Raw genomic sequence first — 16,208 nt, 5'->3', positions numbered from 1 at the left:
TCATATAAATTTAATGCAACAAATCTGCCTTTGATTATCGTCGTTTGATTTTTGTAGGTTATAAATTGAGATATTTCACTTTCTAAAAATGTAAACATACCTTATTTTATATTCAGTAAGTGCTAAAAGTATTATCGATATATTCGCGAGTGAAAGCTGACTGCTATAAATATAAGACGGACAGCCGTGTATGAATAAATCAATACACAAGTTATCGGCGCGCACTCGAATAAAGTTTAGTTTAGTATCTGCATGATATTTATTAATTATTCTCCTTGTTTATTATCATTTTCACTTACTTTCAGAATATATGGAAATTAATAAAAAGTGTATGTTTGTTTATGTTATATTCAATCGATTATCAATTATAATTATACTCTGATAATAAGCACAATAGTTTGTTAAAAAAATTATAATTTAGAAAAAAAGTAAAAATAATTATTAAACACACAATGTGTCGTTTCTTTGATCATAAAGACGTTGCGCTCATTTTCCAGTTTTCTTTTGGGTGCATTGGAAAATTCAAAATGATTTCTGCACAGGAAACAAGTAAAAAAGCTCTAGTTAAAACTACTCGACTACGAGATCCCCTGAGCCCTTCGAGCAACTCATATTTCAGCTTACAAAAGAAACAGCACAGGCACACACACCGGCATACGCAAGCACGCATAAACACGAATTGGCTGAAGTGTGGGCCTACTATCGGAACCTAATAACTTTTCTTGTAAATTGACTATCTATATGAAACTTTCAGATCGTGATTATAACATTAAAGTGCATGCATTTGTCAAAGCATACAAAGCATACACATACAATGACGACTCTAGCTCTAAATATGTAATTTTCAATAAGGTTTTTAATCACAAACAAAATAACGGGAGCAATGATCGATTTTTTAGAAACATTCGTGATATACACGGACGTAGGACAAAAATGCAAGTCTCTAGCGCTTATATCTTCTAAGATGAACGCATACATACATAACGAGGGGCGGATAGACAAACCGACTCAGCTCGTCGCCCTGATCAGGAATATATATGTATAGCTTATGGTGTCTGCGATGATTCCTTCTGCCTGTTACATACTTTTCCTAAAACCATTATACCCTGATTTCCCATTGAAAATGAATTCAGGGTATAAGAAGGGTTAAAAAGTTTCGAATTCCAACAACACAAAAGGCTCGACCCGATAATATTGATTGCGAATCGACTCGAATGGGGGTTACAAATGACACGCGGCCCACGACTAACAATATAAAACTCGACTGAAACTAGATAGACTATATGTGCACCAAATCAATATGGAAATAGAAAAAAAAAAAAAACAAAACAAAAAAAAAAACAAACAACAAACAAGTATCCAGCAGCAGTTGTCACCCTTAAATACTGCTCGATAAATAACAAACTAAATACGGCAGTGTCCGAAAAGGGATACCTTTTTATTTTGATCTGTTTTTTACTTGATGAAAATTCATTAAAATTTTTCCTTTGAGGAAACTCTCGTCAATCACGGAAGTGTTCAGATTTTTCGGTTACGCAAACTCCTTTGTTACTTTTTAATCCGCGAAATATGTATATACATAGATTTCTCTTGGGATAGTAGTCGGTTTCGACATATATATATTTAAGTTTTCTTAAGAGTCCCCATTTTCAACAACTTCGTCACTGTATTCATCAGCCAAAATTGATAACACTAATCGATGCATTGTGGCTGTACATTATTGATAGATAAAATAACCTAAGGTGAGGTGGCTAAGTCCATTTAAAAATTCATAACTCTATATATCCAACTTCGGGATCTATTGAATATATATTCCTAAAATGATTTTCCCGATTCGAAAATACAGCCGTATATACCACGCTATCCACCACCTGTTCGAGTGTAAACCGTTATAAAGCGCAGAAGTGGAGCTTAGCATTAGAGGTCAAGTTTTATACAGAAATATACTGATAGTGTTTGAGTTGATCAATCTGTTTGGGGATAGATTTTTAATTAGTCTCAAAAACTTTGTGCAGTTTCGATTCGCTACACCTTTCAATATTATCATATTTGAATTATTTTGAGTTTGAACTAAAGCGTCCCCCACCTAACATTTTATGTCTGTGCGTCCTGAAAGCGGGAAGATAAATGTTCCGCTGTGTATATGGATGAAAGCATTTTCGCTGTTTGCAAAAAGCCAAAAAATCGATATTCCATAATTCAATGTTAGAATTTCAGATGCTAAAACTGCCAAGCACTTTTTTTTATCCAATTTTTCACGGACTAACAAAAAAATATAACGAAAAAAAACTTGGGGGTGTCGTTTTATGGGCACACACGCACAGAGAGAGAAAGAGAAAGTAGGGCGTAGAGGACAATCGAATGAGCTGCAAACAGAACAACTGTACGTTCACTGCGCTGTCGTAGGGGATTCAAAGAGCGCACATGCCGAGACAACACACACAGCAGCAACAGCAGTAGCAAAAAAAAAAAAAAAAAAAATGAATGAAAAAACAACCCCGACAAAAATTATAATGAAGTTGGTGGTGGGCAAAAAAGTAAGCAGAATGCGAGTTTCAAACTCAAACGAGCCACGAGGATTCAAAGATTCGACGGGGAAGCGAGCAAATTTTGCCACCTTCTGGCACAGAGAACACCACCGGCACCACCGTCGCGTCGCGTTGCCACCCTACACACCATCAAAATTAAAAAAAAATGTATACATAAAAAACCGAGATCATCCACAATGATGAAAAAAAAGAAAACCAAAAGAAAAATAAAAGGGAAAAATAGCCCCAACCCTTGCATTTATTCCTGTATGTAAAAGCGTGCGTGTGTGTGAGCTCCTGCCATTGGGGTTTAATTTTTCTTTTCTCAGATTAGAGCAAAATATTCACAATATATATATATAGTGAATATTTTGCTCTAAAATATATATATATCTCAGCCACAACAGCTGCTGGAGATCTGAGATATGGTAAGTCCGACCTAATGAAGTACCTTTAAAGTTTCAGATCACGGATGGCATAAATCAATTGTTGTTGCGGTTAGTAGAGCATCTCCGAGCTAATCTCATCGCTCTTCCCTTGATTGATCAGACATTGTAGGTAGGAAGCGCCCCACACCAAAGTTTATCCTTATCCTGCCTTCAGAACCTCTATTTGCTTGAGGTTGACACTTTAAAAAATTGAATAGTGATTGACTTAAAGTTCTGTTCAGGTCCAGTTCAGTTTGTCCGAATGAACTACGAAAGAAGGGAATTTTTCATTTAAATTAATATCGGTTAAATGAATTACGACCCTTTGACCCTTTGGGAATAGAAAATGGCTGGGTCCCTGCGATCTTAGATCTTGTCAATATAAATAGCTTGAATTCGCTATTTCTAACTTGATTTCAAAACAAAATTTGATGTGGAGCTCTTTTATTGGATATATTTTACAGTCTCTTAGAATCCCAAACGCGCAGGATGTGAATCGCCTGGAATGAACTCGACAGTTGGCAGTGCGACAAGCTGCATTTATTGTGGAGCATAAGGGGAGGACTGTGCACGTAGGGCAAACACCGGATCGAACGAAAGAAGGGAGACAGGCGCAGGAATCTGCCCGTAGGTATCGGAGTGGCCCAGATGCGATTCATTTGGGTTTTGGTTAAGCCTGGAGTCTTCTCACATGGAACAAAAATATTTCTCTGCAACTAACGAGGCGCAAGCTGAGAGCGTGATTAAAAAAATGTTTTGCTTCATTTCGGGCATTCCATGGCGATTATTAATACTAATTAATATTTATGAACAGAGGGCGCCTCACATCATCAAAATACATTTACAAATTAAGACTCACCCTCGAGCCAACCACGGTGAGTATATCACAGTTAGTTAGTATAGATTGCACCAAATGGAAATGTCCCGAATATTCCTTTATTAACGCAATAAATAAAATAATATTTGTCGTTCTTACATTTTGTGAAAAATTATGGATACTTATACATATATTATATTATCATTTATTGTTATTTTTGTATTTTGGCTCTTTCTTTCATAATTCATATACGTTTTTACTTGAATTTCTGATTTTACATCTTTTTTAAGGTTTAAAGTTTAAGTAAAAAAATAAATAAAAAATATTACAGTACAAGTACAAGCTCAGTTCACTTGTCATTTACATTTGACCAAATGGATTCAATCTACTGTTGCACTTAGAGAGAGTTTTATATATTCCTACAATTTGTATGACTTAGATAATCGAATTAGAATAGTTCAAACGTATATTGAAGTATCTGACAAATTGCTGTAGGTCTCCGCCTTTGCACTCAAAAAAATATACTGCATACATATACCAACTATTTTCCGAAACTTATTTGTTCAGTGTATATTAGCCAGAAATAGCGTTCAGCACAAAAGTGTTAAAGAAATTGTGAATGAACGACGATTGTGGTGTCCACGTAACCACCCAACCACCCACACTCTGTGACCAATATACATATATCCAGAGCATATCCCCTTTGCTCGTCCACAACTACATAACATAAAGAGCCGGTCAGCCACACGTCTACAAATCCAGGATGGGTCCGGGCTCGGGCTCGGGCTCGGGTTGGGATGGGGGTTGGGGTTAGCGGCTCTCGGCATGTTGTGCGTGCAAGACCCAACGCGAAGGAGAGAAAGGGGATGTGTGATATCTTTGGCGATGGCATCACAATCACGACTCGCAAAACATTAACGCTTTAATTGCCTTTGTTTCATTTACCTTTTGGCTCTATGTACCGGAAATTTACAGGAACTTAATTTGTACTTCATGTATATATATATATATATATATATATGTATATATATGTGTGTGTGTATGCGAAGCGCATTCATGCATTCTGACTTCTTGTTCGTGCGTGTCAGAGATATTCGATTAGGTCGCCCGTTTCGCCCCTTTACATCAATAAAGAAACTTTCAGCACTTGTCCAGCTGGCGCTTAGCCTCTTAGCCCAGACTTCACTGTCTCTCGCTCTCACTCTCTAAGCGTACATCCAGCCGGATGTTGTGCGTTGCTTACAACAACAACAACAACAATGTACTCTAGGGTGTCCCATTTCTTCAGAGCTAGACAACAACAACAACAACAATTCCTCTATGGTTCCCATCTCTTCAGAGTTAGATTAAAGTATCTAGGTTAATGAATATCATTTAGTATTCGTAGCCATTTGAATAGAATAGCTTTAAAGTAACTAGCAACTCTTATAGTACGTTTTATTGATATTGCGGATATTTTATAGAAATATTCCCCATATTTTTCATAATCCGTTACCCACCACTTGAGTTATCTGTTGATATCGAATATATTACAGGGTGTAGTGGGCTTACTAAACTGTATGTGAAGAGCATAAGGAGGCGTAAACGATATGGGCAATTCTCTAGTGTCGAACATTCGCACGTATATTAAATAAAAACAAGAAAGCTCCAGTCGAGACTGCTCGACTACGAGATCCCCAGAACCCTTCGAGCAATAGCTATTTCAATAATTTTTCGCGTCTTTCTGCTTACACAAGACACACACACAGACACACACACACACACACACACACACACACACACACACACACACACACACACACACACACACACACACGCATAGTGCTTGCGAAGCAATGCTTTACGGCCGTCCCGCAAGCACCGCGCGCTATCCTAGCCACCACGCAACTTGCAATTTGTATAATTTTGTCAATAAATGAATAAAAAAAAAAAAAAAAAAAAAAAAAAACACACACACACACACACACACGCACGCACACACACGCACACACACACACACACATACACACACACACACACATACACACACACACATATATGTATATATACACACACACAGAGATACGCGCGCACGCATAAACACGCATTGGCTGCAGTGTGCGCTTACTATGAGAACTTAGTTTCGGAATAAATTTTGATCATAACATGGATATTCATGTATTTGCCAGCACAAGCACAAGTCTCTAGTATTTGAAATACGTCTTTTACAAATATGTGGGTAAGGGAGTGGAGGTAGGGGTGGGGGGTAAATTTTAACCAAAAAAAAAACGAAATTGTATAAAATGCATATAAATATACATTTAAAATCTCTATCTTTAAAGATGTAGGAGATACAATTTTATATCTGATTTTCGATAAGGTTTTTTATCGATACAAAAAATAACGGGATGAGTTATCGATTTTTTGTGATAATCTCGATATCCGCGCTGTAAATACGGACATTTAAAAAAATTGTCCGTCCGTATGTTTGAACGCGTCGATCTCATAAGATCGAGATATATTAGTGAATCAATTCTGCGAAGGGTTCGGGGGATTTCGAATTCGAACAGTCGCGACTAAAGCTTTCTTACTTGTTTATGTATTTTTTGAATACTACAAGACCTAGAGGCTTCAGATCTACTGTGTTTATATATTTGATGATCACACAAAGTTGTGTGATTGACCGATTTTGTATACTACGCCCCCTTCACCCTCATTTTGTAAAAAGCGTATTTTAAGTACTAGAGACTTGTGCTTTGGAATGTGCATACATTTTGATCTCGTTCTGAAAGTTTCATGAAGGTATTCCGACTCCAAAAAATAATTATTCAACAAATAAATTCTCATACTATTGCCCACATTTCAGGCCAAGCGCAGTCGCTGCTTACTGCGCAAATAGCAGAGCGCGTAGTGATACGTGCGTGAGGATGCATGTATAAGTATGTGTGCATGTGTTTTTGCATGTGTATAAAAGAAGTGCGGAGTGATTAGAATATCAGCTAGAAAGGTTCAGGGTATCTCTTATTCGAGCAGTCTCTCCACACCAGGTCATTATGAGTTCAGGGTATTTGATTATGTTTTACCCTTTTCGGTAATACTTAAGCGAGATTGAAGCAATTTATAATCAATCATATATTGTGAAAAACAATGAAGGACCGAAAACAATATACCGTCTTCCTAATGCGTGAGCGAGTATGAGTAGAGCCAAAGGAAACATTGAAAGAAAAGATTATTTATTTGGATATTTGACTGGAGTAGAAGCATTATTTGCAGAGCTCGTATAGCCGCTACATGTGCATGTATATTGTTTGGATTTCCATAATTCTTAATTTCTATTCATCATATGCCAAAGATAACAATCACATCCACACACACACACACACTTGCATATCTCTCCATTTCAGTTAATTCCCAGCGATGACTTCTGCATTCGTCCATTAAGCAGTGTCATTGAAATATAATTAATTTCGTTACGGTGCCAATCGAATTTTGGTTAAGAGCAAAGAGCTCGCATCCTTCTGGGTCGTAAAAGGCATAAAGCGCCCATTTATATGCTACGAATTGCATAATTATTGCGAAAGCTCCAGTTACAGGGAGAGAGCAATAGGAAGACAGACAAGGGAAGAGTTTGGGCGCGGCAGGCAGCGTTTTGTCATTTCGGCAAAATTGATGGAAATTGCGCGTGTCACAGCACGAAAACAAGAAGAAGCTGCCGATAGATTAGGGCGAGCGTAGCCGACTGCTAGACACTCTATTCAAACTTTAATAGTCTCGCATGTAATCCATGGGCTGTACCCAAGCTCCATTTGTGCTCCACTCCTATAGGGAATTTCCATCTCGTTCCTTGATTAGCTCCAACTGTTGAGTATGTTTGTTTGACCTTGCTTGTGCTTCTGACTAAGGCGAGTCTGCTTCTAATTACAGGTAACTGGTCAAGAGGCCAGGAGGCGTATCAAAGGGCGAAGGCGATATGCTCGCCTTCCTAGTGAGTGAGCATGTACGAGACGTCGTGGCCCTGCTTGCTTGCAGCTACATCATCCCCCAAATGAGTGATTCACTAATTCACTTTTTATGAATTACGTACGAATTCGTATTCACGCATTGCTTCCCATTCGGTCCGACACGGAGGACACGCTCACATATATACATATGCATCCGATATCATTAATTATTTACATTTAGTGGGCCCCACTGACTGCATAGGTCGGATTGAGATAGAGCCAGCTTAATTATATCGACGCACATCCTGCTTCCTTTCTATTCGATTATTTAGATACATCGATTGGAATCGCAGAAAGATTCATAAAATTAAATTGAAATATTCCATTATGTATGGTAAGATATTCCATATCCCTTCAAATCCTATCCCTACCTCGGCCTACTTAAATTTTAAATATATAAACGGAAGCGTTTCTAATTCATTATAATTTTCATCTTTGATCAATTACGAAGGAAAGTTTCGTGTGTCTTACAATCCTGGTCCCCAGTCGAGATTTGAGACCCACAACATTGCCCCATTGTCCAGATAGGAAAAGGTAACACACCTATCTTAGTTAACTCATATATGCGATTGCTATGCTATGAATGAGTGCTATGAATGTGATTAGATCAACGGTGTTTCTTAACGGAGTTGAGTGCATTTTCCACCAAATGACCATTTGAAGCTCCCTTCTCTGTTGAACCCATTGAAGACTATAATAATGTTATTTCACTGTGAGAATGCAAGCTTGAAAATTCATTTTGATTTCGGGTAACTTTGTGCTGAGCTCAAGCTAGGGAGTTTATTAAAAACGCCGATCAGACGGGAATCAAGGGATCTCCTCGTTGGGCCTCCCCGATCAGAGTTTTTTGCTTTTTATATCCCGAGCCCTTAGAAACGGGAAATAGGTCTATTTAATCCTTTGAAGAATCCACATTTGAGTTGCCCACTAAGCCAGCATTCAACTTCAGTTGCATATATAAGCTGGCCCATAAGTTCCTGCATATCATCGTATGTTGTGTAAGCATATTTAAAAGCACAGGTCGATCAGGGTCCAGGGTATCTGCTAGTCGGATGTAGCCGACTAGCACTTTCTTATGGCTGCCGGGCAAATGGACATGCGTGAGCGATGGCTGTGATTGTTCTTGTTGTTTCTCTATGTCTGTGCCTGTGTCTCGGTTATCTCGGCATCTCAGACTGCCCCAAAGGGCTACCCACTGGCCTCAACATAGTTTTCGCCAAGGCTTTCGAGCGGAGCTGGTTGCGGTCAAGTTTCTTGTTTCTTACCGTGTATTCGGGTTACTGCCTCTCGTGTCCTCCGTCTCGTTCGCTGTCTGTGACTGTGTCTGTGCCTAAGCGATCATTGGGACGGTATGGAAGGGCAGTTGGTTGCGAAAGCATTTGAACTACATTAACCAAATCATTTTCAGCTAGCTAGCTATATAAATTTAAGTTTGTTTGCGCATGAATGTCTGGTATAGCTCTGACTCCACCTTACATTTGTCCTGCGTTAAGGAAGTCAATTCTAGCTATCCCGACAATGCGAGGACTCTCTCGCTGGGAGTATATTGGTTTCGTGCGATTCTTCTTGTTATCCACGCATCTGTCCAGACTTGGACTAGACGTGGATAACCCCAGGATAAAGAGAAATGCAAACCATTCGGAGATGACTTATCTGACGTCCGACACAAAGCTATTTGCCCTGCCTAAACTCCGTTCTGCAATTCGATTCAGCCAACTCATCATTATCCACGAGTATATAGCAGAATGCAAGTGCAGTACATGTGTCTGGGAGCCGAGGCCATTATCCGGCGTTGTAAGCTGTGCGTAAATCACTTAATCGATGTTTTTGCTGCGGGCACTGAAAATTGAATTGAATTGAAACTGCGATTTTTATGAAATTCATTAAGACCCACAAAATATTGCCCCTTAACGAGAATTTGACCGTCGCTCGGTCGCTCAGTCGGTCGGGCGCTCGGTTTACGGTTTTTAATCTCAAATTAATGCCAAAACAAATCTGTGCGGGCTAGCTTAAATGGTCGCCCCAATGTTTATTTGTTTTCATTTCCTTTCAGCTCCCTAACAATTTTTTGTTTTCATGTTTCCTTCATGCCGGAAGTCAAATGGCTTTGCTGTCCGATTGCTGTCTCTCCCCTATTTCGCGTTAATTTTAAACTCTGTTAAAACAATTATAATTGAAAGAGCGCGGATTCCAGCAGCGGCCCTTGGCCGGCGAATTACCAGCATAATTATGCATTTAACGATTCTTTTGCCACTATTAAAGCGACAACATAATTAATTAAATACACTTCTCGAAAATCTCTTTCAACTTTGCTTCGCTCCCATCCTCAGTCAGAGCCTTTCACTTGCTCCTTGTTATGGTTACGCCTCTTCATCGTCATCGTTGAGCATAAAGCTGCCCCTTTAGCAGTTTTCTCACCAAATGTGAATACTTTTGTAACTCAGTATGCTTGCTTCCGTCCGTCCGGTAGTGCTTTAGTAGCACCAGTAGATACAGCAGCTTAACTGGTAGTAGTGGTACTAGTAGCAATAATAGTAGTATGTACCTGCTACTACTGTCGCACTACTTTGGCTGTAGCAATAGCACCAGGTACAGTTGCTTCAGTGGTAGTAGTACTTTAGTAGTAGCAAAAGCAGTAGTCTATGACTACTACTACTATAACTAGTGCTATGACGATCAGGTGGAGGAGCTAAGTCGACCTAGAGAATGGGTATCACCCTAGTCGCACACACCTGTGATCAGATCAGCGTTGATGGAGCGATACTGTTTCCTATTTAAATGACCCAAACCATAAGAAACTAAATTGGAATATTTATGTTATGTAGAACAAAGCCGCGCAATGCCGGTAGAGTCAAACTAGCTGTAAAAATATGTATATATATATATATATATATATATATATATATATATATGTGTGTGTGTGTGTGTGTGTGTGTGTGTGTGTGTGTGTGTGTGCGGGAAAGGTTTTACGTGTGGGGGATGCGAGGCGACGCAGTGAGTGGTCGTTCGGTAATTCTTGTCAATGAATATGAGAACGGCACGTCGATAAAATATAACCTAAAACGCTTTAATATCGAATGCTCTATAGCCCATTCATGGGGCAAATGTCTCCGGCCCACATACAAACAGCGTGCAGAGAGACAATAGAAGACAGCAGATTCAGAAGAAGCGGATGAAGACGAAGAGGAATGTTAAATACAACAAGAAACGCATTAAGTGGATAGCGAGGTGTGACCCAAACATAACATAAATATTTATGTACATACGAACACTCTTCGACTACGTTGTTTGTATTCGTTTGTCAATGGGTCCACACATTGTCCAGATGCGAGCATTTCAAATGATCATAGCCCACTATACCGGTTATCCGAGCCAAGCCTCTCTCTCTCTCTCTCTCTCTCTCTCTCTCTCTCCCCCCTCTCTCTCTCTCTCTTTCTCTTCCTCTCACACTCACCCTCTCTCTCACTATCTCGCATATCAACGTAACGTAAATGTTGGGTTCCAAGAGAGCATCTCAGAAATGATCAATACACAACTTGTGCAAACTAATAATAGTACATATATTATAATCATTTTAACATTTTTCTTCCCTCTCCCTCACTCTCCTCTCACCCCCTCCCCTTCTCTCGCCCTCTCTCTGTCTGTCTCCCTCTCTCTCTCTCTCTCTCTCTCCCTCTCTCTCTCTCTATTTTGTAACGTTAGAAACATACAATTTCAATCACAGAGTTGATAGGATCAACTTAGGCTCGGATATTCGGAGTATACGTAAATACGTATAATATTGACCTATGGTATTGGTATATATTCCAAGTATAGGCTTTCAGCAATCGTAAGTGAAAATTGCTCGAGTCGTAGCCCAAAGATTGTTAATTTATGTGAGCTGTAAAACTAAGCGCGTTAATCTGATCAAATCTGATATATATTTGAAGAGTTAATGAATGGACCCGCCTGAATGAACTCATAAATATGCTAACTAGACAAACGCTCAACTGAGCCCCAATACCAGAACCCGCTCTCAAAGCCGCATCAATGAGCTAGAAAGCTACAAAAAAAAAAAGAAGAAGAAGAAAATGACGAAGAAGAAAAAGAGGAAGGAGAACAACAGATAAAAAGCAGACGCAGTCTGAGAAATTGTTCAACTCTGTTTAGGTGTCGAATTATGGATAAAATTTTGAAAACGGAACTATGTCGACTCACCGCGGGCACTGCTCGACTGGCCAGATACCTTACAGCTCGTCGTAATCAGATCATTCGACATCGGCTCTGATCGATCTGATGGATTTTGGAGTGAAATAGATTTGATACATGTAGCAGTTTGCAGATCTCATCCTGCGCAGCTTATAGCCACCAACAGACGGACGGCATACTCATACCTATGAATATGCGTTAGAACACGCTTGGAGCTTAAACAATTTTTCGACCAATTTTATCTACTCACTGTGTACTACAGGGCCCAAGAATCGAATCCTAAGGATACATGGTATAAATATGCACATGAGTGCATGTAAATATGTGACTTTTATCAAGTATATCATGTGTATAATTAGAAATCTAAATACGGCAGTAAGTAGACTGAAAGTTGAGTAACAGAACTCATGGTTTATTTGAACACCTGTATTTATTTAAAACAAACCCGCGCTACGATAGCTGCTACATTCCTCCTTACGCCGTGATATGTTTGCCCCGATCAGCTGCGGCTTGCTGGCCTGATGCGTAAGTAATGAATGCTCTATGCGCACACACATACACACATACATATAAAGAGAGGAGTGGCTTCGAGTGTCGATCAATATCCACTCAATATCAATTACCTGCCTAATTATTTGTGTAATTAATTACTTCAGCCTAAAAACGAATAGGAAAATCAAAAATTTCTGCTGTGACAAAGCAAAGTTTGAAGAACTCGCTAATTGTATAAATCAATCCTACTCTACTTTGGGATAACTTCAAGCGCAGAGACAATTGTGGACAATGGCCAGTCTCTCTGTCCCTCTCTCTTAGTATCGCTCTTTTCTACCTTGGTGCACTTTCTCTGCCTTACCTTTCTATAACATTATCTCTCTCTTTCAGCTTTCTTTTCTCTCACTCTCTCTCTCTCTTTGTGTACATTAGCCTTTCTCTCTCTCTCTCTCTCTTGTGTAAGGAGGTCTTCTTTCTCTTAAATAACAAACCAGCTAAATAACAAAGATAAGAACTTCTGCTTCGCCGTCGAACTATTATTTTTATACCCTGAACCCATTGAAAATGGGAAATCAGGGTATAATGGTTTTGTGAAAAAGTATGTAACGGGCACAAGGAGGCGTGGCAGATCCCACAAAGTGTATATATTCTTGATCAGGACGACGAGCTGAGTCGATTTAGTCCGTCTGTCTGTCCGTCCGTTCATCCGTCTGTCCTTATGTTTTTATACTCATTCACGAAAGTGAAATGAGTATATAGGTTTTGTGCAATGTCCGTCTGTCCGTCTGTCCGTATGAACGCAGTCTATTTCGGTTCTATTGAAACTAGAGATTTGAAATTTGGAACACATACTCGTGTATATCTCCGATTTATAAAGTGTTAAAGAAAATGCATTTACCGTTATACCAGCAATCATATTAGTTAAAGAGCTACAAAGCTTAAATTTGGAATGTAGATCCGCGTCGACCACCCAAGATCATGAGCTATGGCGGATATAATAAATAATTTGATTTATATGCCTACTGGCAAATCGGACCTGAATATATAGTGATTTTTCGAGTTCTGCTATATTTTAGGCACTATTGGAGACCTGAAATTTTATATAATTGGGTTTGACCACCCAAGTCCAACGAGCTATAGTATATATATGTCAGCCCAAAAGGAGGCGTGGCGAACCGCTAAAGCTTATATCTCCTACAGTTTAAGAGCTATTCAAAGTTGGATAGTTGAGTTACTGGTAACCTCCTCTATCGATGCCCCGAAAATAATTGTTACGCCTCTTTAAGGGCGTGTCATATCGAAAAATACCCTGTAGTTTTCACATTTCTTTTTTGGCGTAATAATTCAAATTTTGAATTTAGGTTATTGTTAGCTCGTTCTAAGAACTGGCCAAAAATGAGGAGTCGACGGTGACTGAGGCGTGGCAATCGGCATTTATAGCGCCCAAATTGCGACATTTATATATTTATAATACCAAATTAAACATTTTTATGAAATTTGAAAAACATAAAAGAAGCTAAAATAACAAAAATTTACAATTTACAAAAAAGAGTTTTCCGCGGGATTTGAACTCGGACCTATCAAGCCGAATAGCATGTTCATGTCAAAATAACTAAAATAAAGATCGCCGGCGCTGCTGCCTACAACTGAGATTCTTAGAATATGCTAGAGTACGCATTTATCTGTGCATACATACACACATACAAATGAGCGCGTGAGTAAGGCTGGAATGCTTGATGCTATGCGTGCAGACTTATATACATATATACATATGTATGTATTTGCGTATATGTATTTGAGGGCTATTTAAGAAGAAAGAAATTTAAACTTATAAAATTATTCGACTAAGAAACAGAAAAGTATTAAGTGCCACTCATTCAAGCTCGCACCTTCCCAGTAAGTTATCTACTTTATAAAAAAACAAAATATGTATTCATGAAAAAAAAAAAAAAAAAGCATCGAAGAAGTTTCCTACTCTAAACATAATTTGCTTCGCTGCTTTGCTTCAGCCAGTTGCTAAAATAGAATAACTTAATAAAGCGTCATATGAAAAAATTAAAGTAACGGGTAGAGAATCCAGAATGTGCGAAAAGGCGTGCTTCTGTCTGTACGCATAGATGATGTATAGGAAAATCGCGCTGATCTGCTGCTAGCTTGGAGCTGGTATCCAATATATGGATATAAATATATAATAAAAATCAAAATTGTATAAATTGTATATGTAATTTGAAGATCCTTGCTGCAATGATGATAGCAATAGCTATCGATGATTTTCCAAGTTTAATGTTTAATGGGATCATTCCCTGTTTTTTGTTGCGCACTAGACTTGAAAATTGCACTATATACAGTTGACAGCGTTTGGGCTGTGAATGAGTATTCTGCAATCGGTATCGCCCGACTGCAACGTTCTTACTTGCTTATCGATTAAAAACCTTATCGAAAATAAGTTATTTAATTATATCTCATATACCTTAAGGGCTAAACTCCTAAAAAATTTAAATGCAGACTCATATGTATTTCATTGAATTTTGATTTTTGTTAAATTTACCCCCCACCCCTATATCCTCCTCAACAAATTTGTAAAAGACGTATGTCAAACAGTAGAGTCTTGTGCTTTGGCAAATGCACGAAGGATCAGTCAAATATCAGTTCCTCGAAGAGTTCAGGGAATCTCGTAGTCGAGCAGTCTCGACAAGAGCTTTCTTAATTGTTAATACATTATTATGCATCTAACCAATTTTCTTTTCCACTAACACTGACTTTTATCCAAAGTATTTGCTTAATTCCCTCTAAAGATCAATCGCAAGTTCTATATTCAGACCATTGCAAATCGGCGAAGCTTTCCTGTTTAAGAGCTCCTTTCAGATACATCTACGGCGTAGAGAGATGCTCTGGCAGTTGTTTTTATAAGTGCCTGAACTGATCTCATATTCTAATTAACTTTATTCATATACATATGTATAGAATGAAGAGCATGTGCGATCTCCAAATAAAATCATCAAAACAACCCTTCCCACTCCCCATCCACCTTTCCTTTCCGCCCACCTCGTCTGCACTGCTCACACACGCTGCTGCTCTATTTGCGGACTTCTAAATGAGCAAATCTACTGCTACGCACGCATACACCCACACATGCAACTAACAACAGTATGTACAACGATTGTGTGTATGTGTGTAACGTCATGTATGCAATGAATAAGAAAAAGCAAAAAGTATATTCTTGCACACACACACACACACACACACACACACACATGTTACGTACGCGCTTTCTATCTCTCTCTCTCCCCTCTCTATCTCTTTTTCTCTTTCTGTCTCCACTCGTATATTTTTCTCTACACATGCATTTATACATATATATCTGTATATATACATATACATAATTGCGAAGGAGTTAAGACGGCTTGCTCGTTAGTCAAAAAAAAAAAAAAAAAAAAAACTGCGAAGCAACGAACCTCCCCCTTTAGCTTTTTTTTTCTTATTTATTCATTTTTTCCTTTTTTTTTTCATATATATGTATGTATTTTGCTTGCTGGAGGCTGGCTCAATACACAGATGTTGAAAGGCTCCACTCTGCATGCATGCATGTGTGCTTCTGGGTGTGTGTGTTTGCATATGTACATACACATACATATAACATATATATATATATGTATGTATGTATATATGAGTATGTGTAGCAGCCTTAATGGGCGGAGGGGCGGGGAGGGGGGGGGGGGTAGGTCGAGAGACCCGAAAAAGGGGGATTTCTTTACCTTCTGTCGTGTGTGTTTTA

This window comes from Drosophila arizonae, chromosome 6 (genome assembly GCF_054131065.1).
Source record: "Drosophila arizonae isolate 15081-1271.41 chromosome 6, UAZ_ARI_1.0, whole genome shotgun sequence".
NCBI classification, from domain to species: Eukaryota; Metazoa; Arthropoda; class Insecta; order Diptera; family Drosophilidae; genus Drosophila; species Drosophila arizonae.
Note: the sequence above shows the minus strand (reverse complement) of the source record.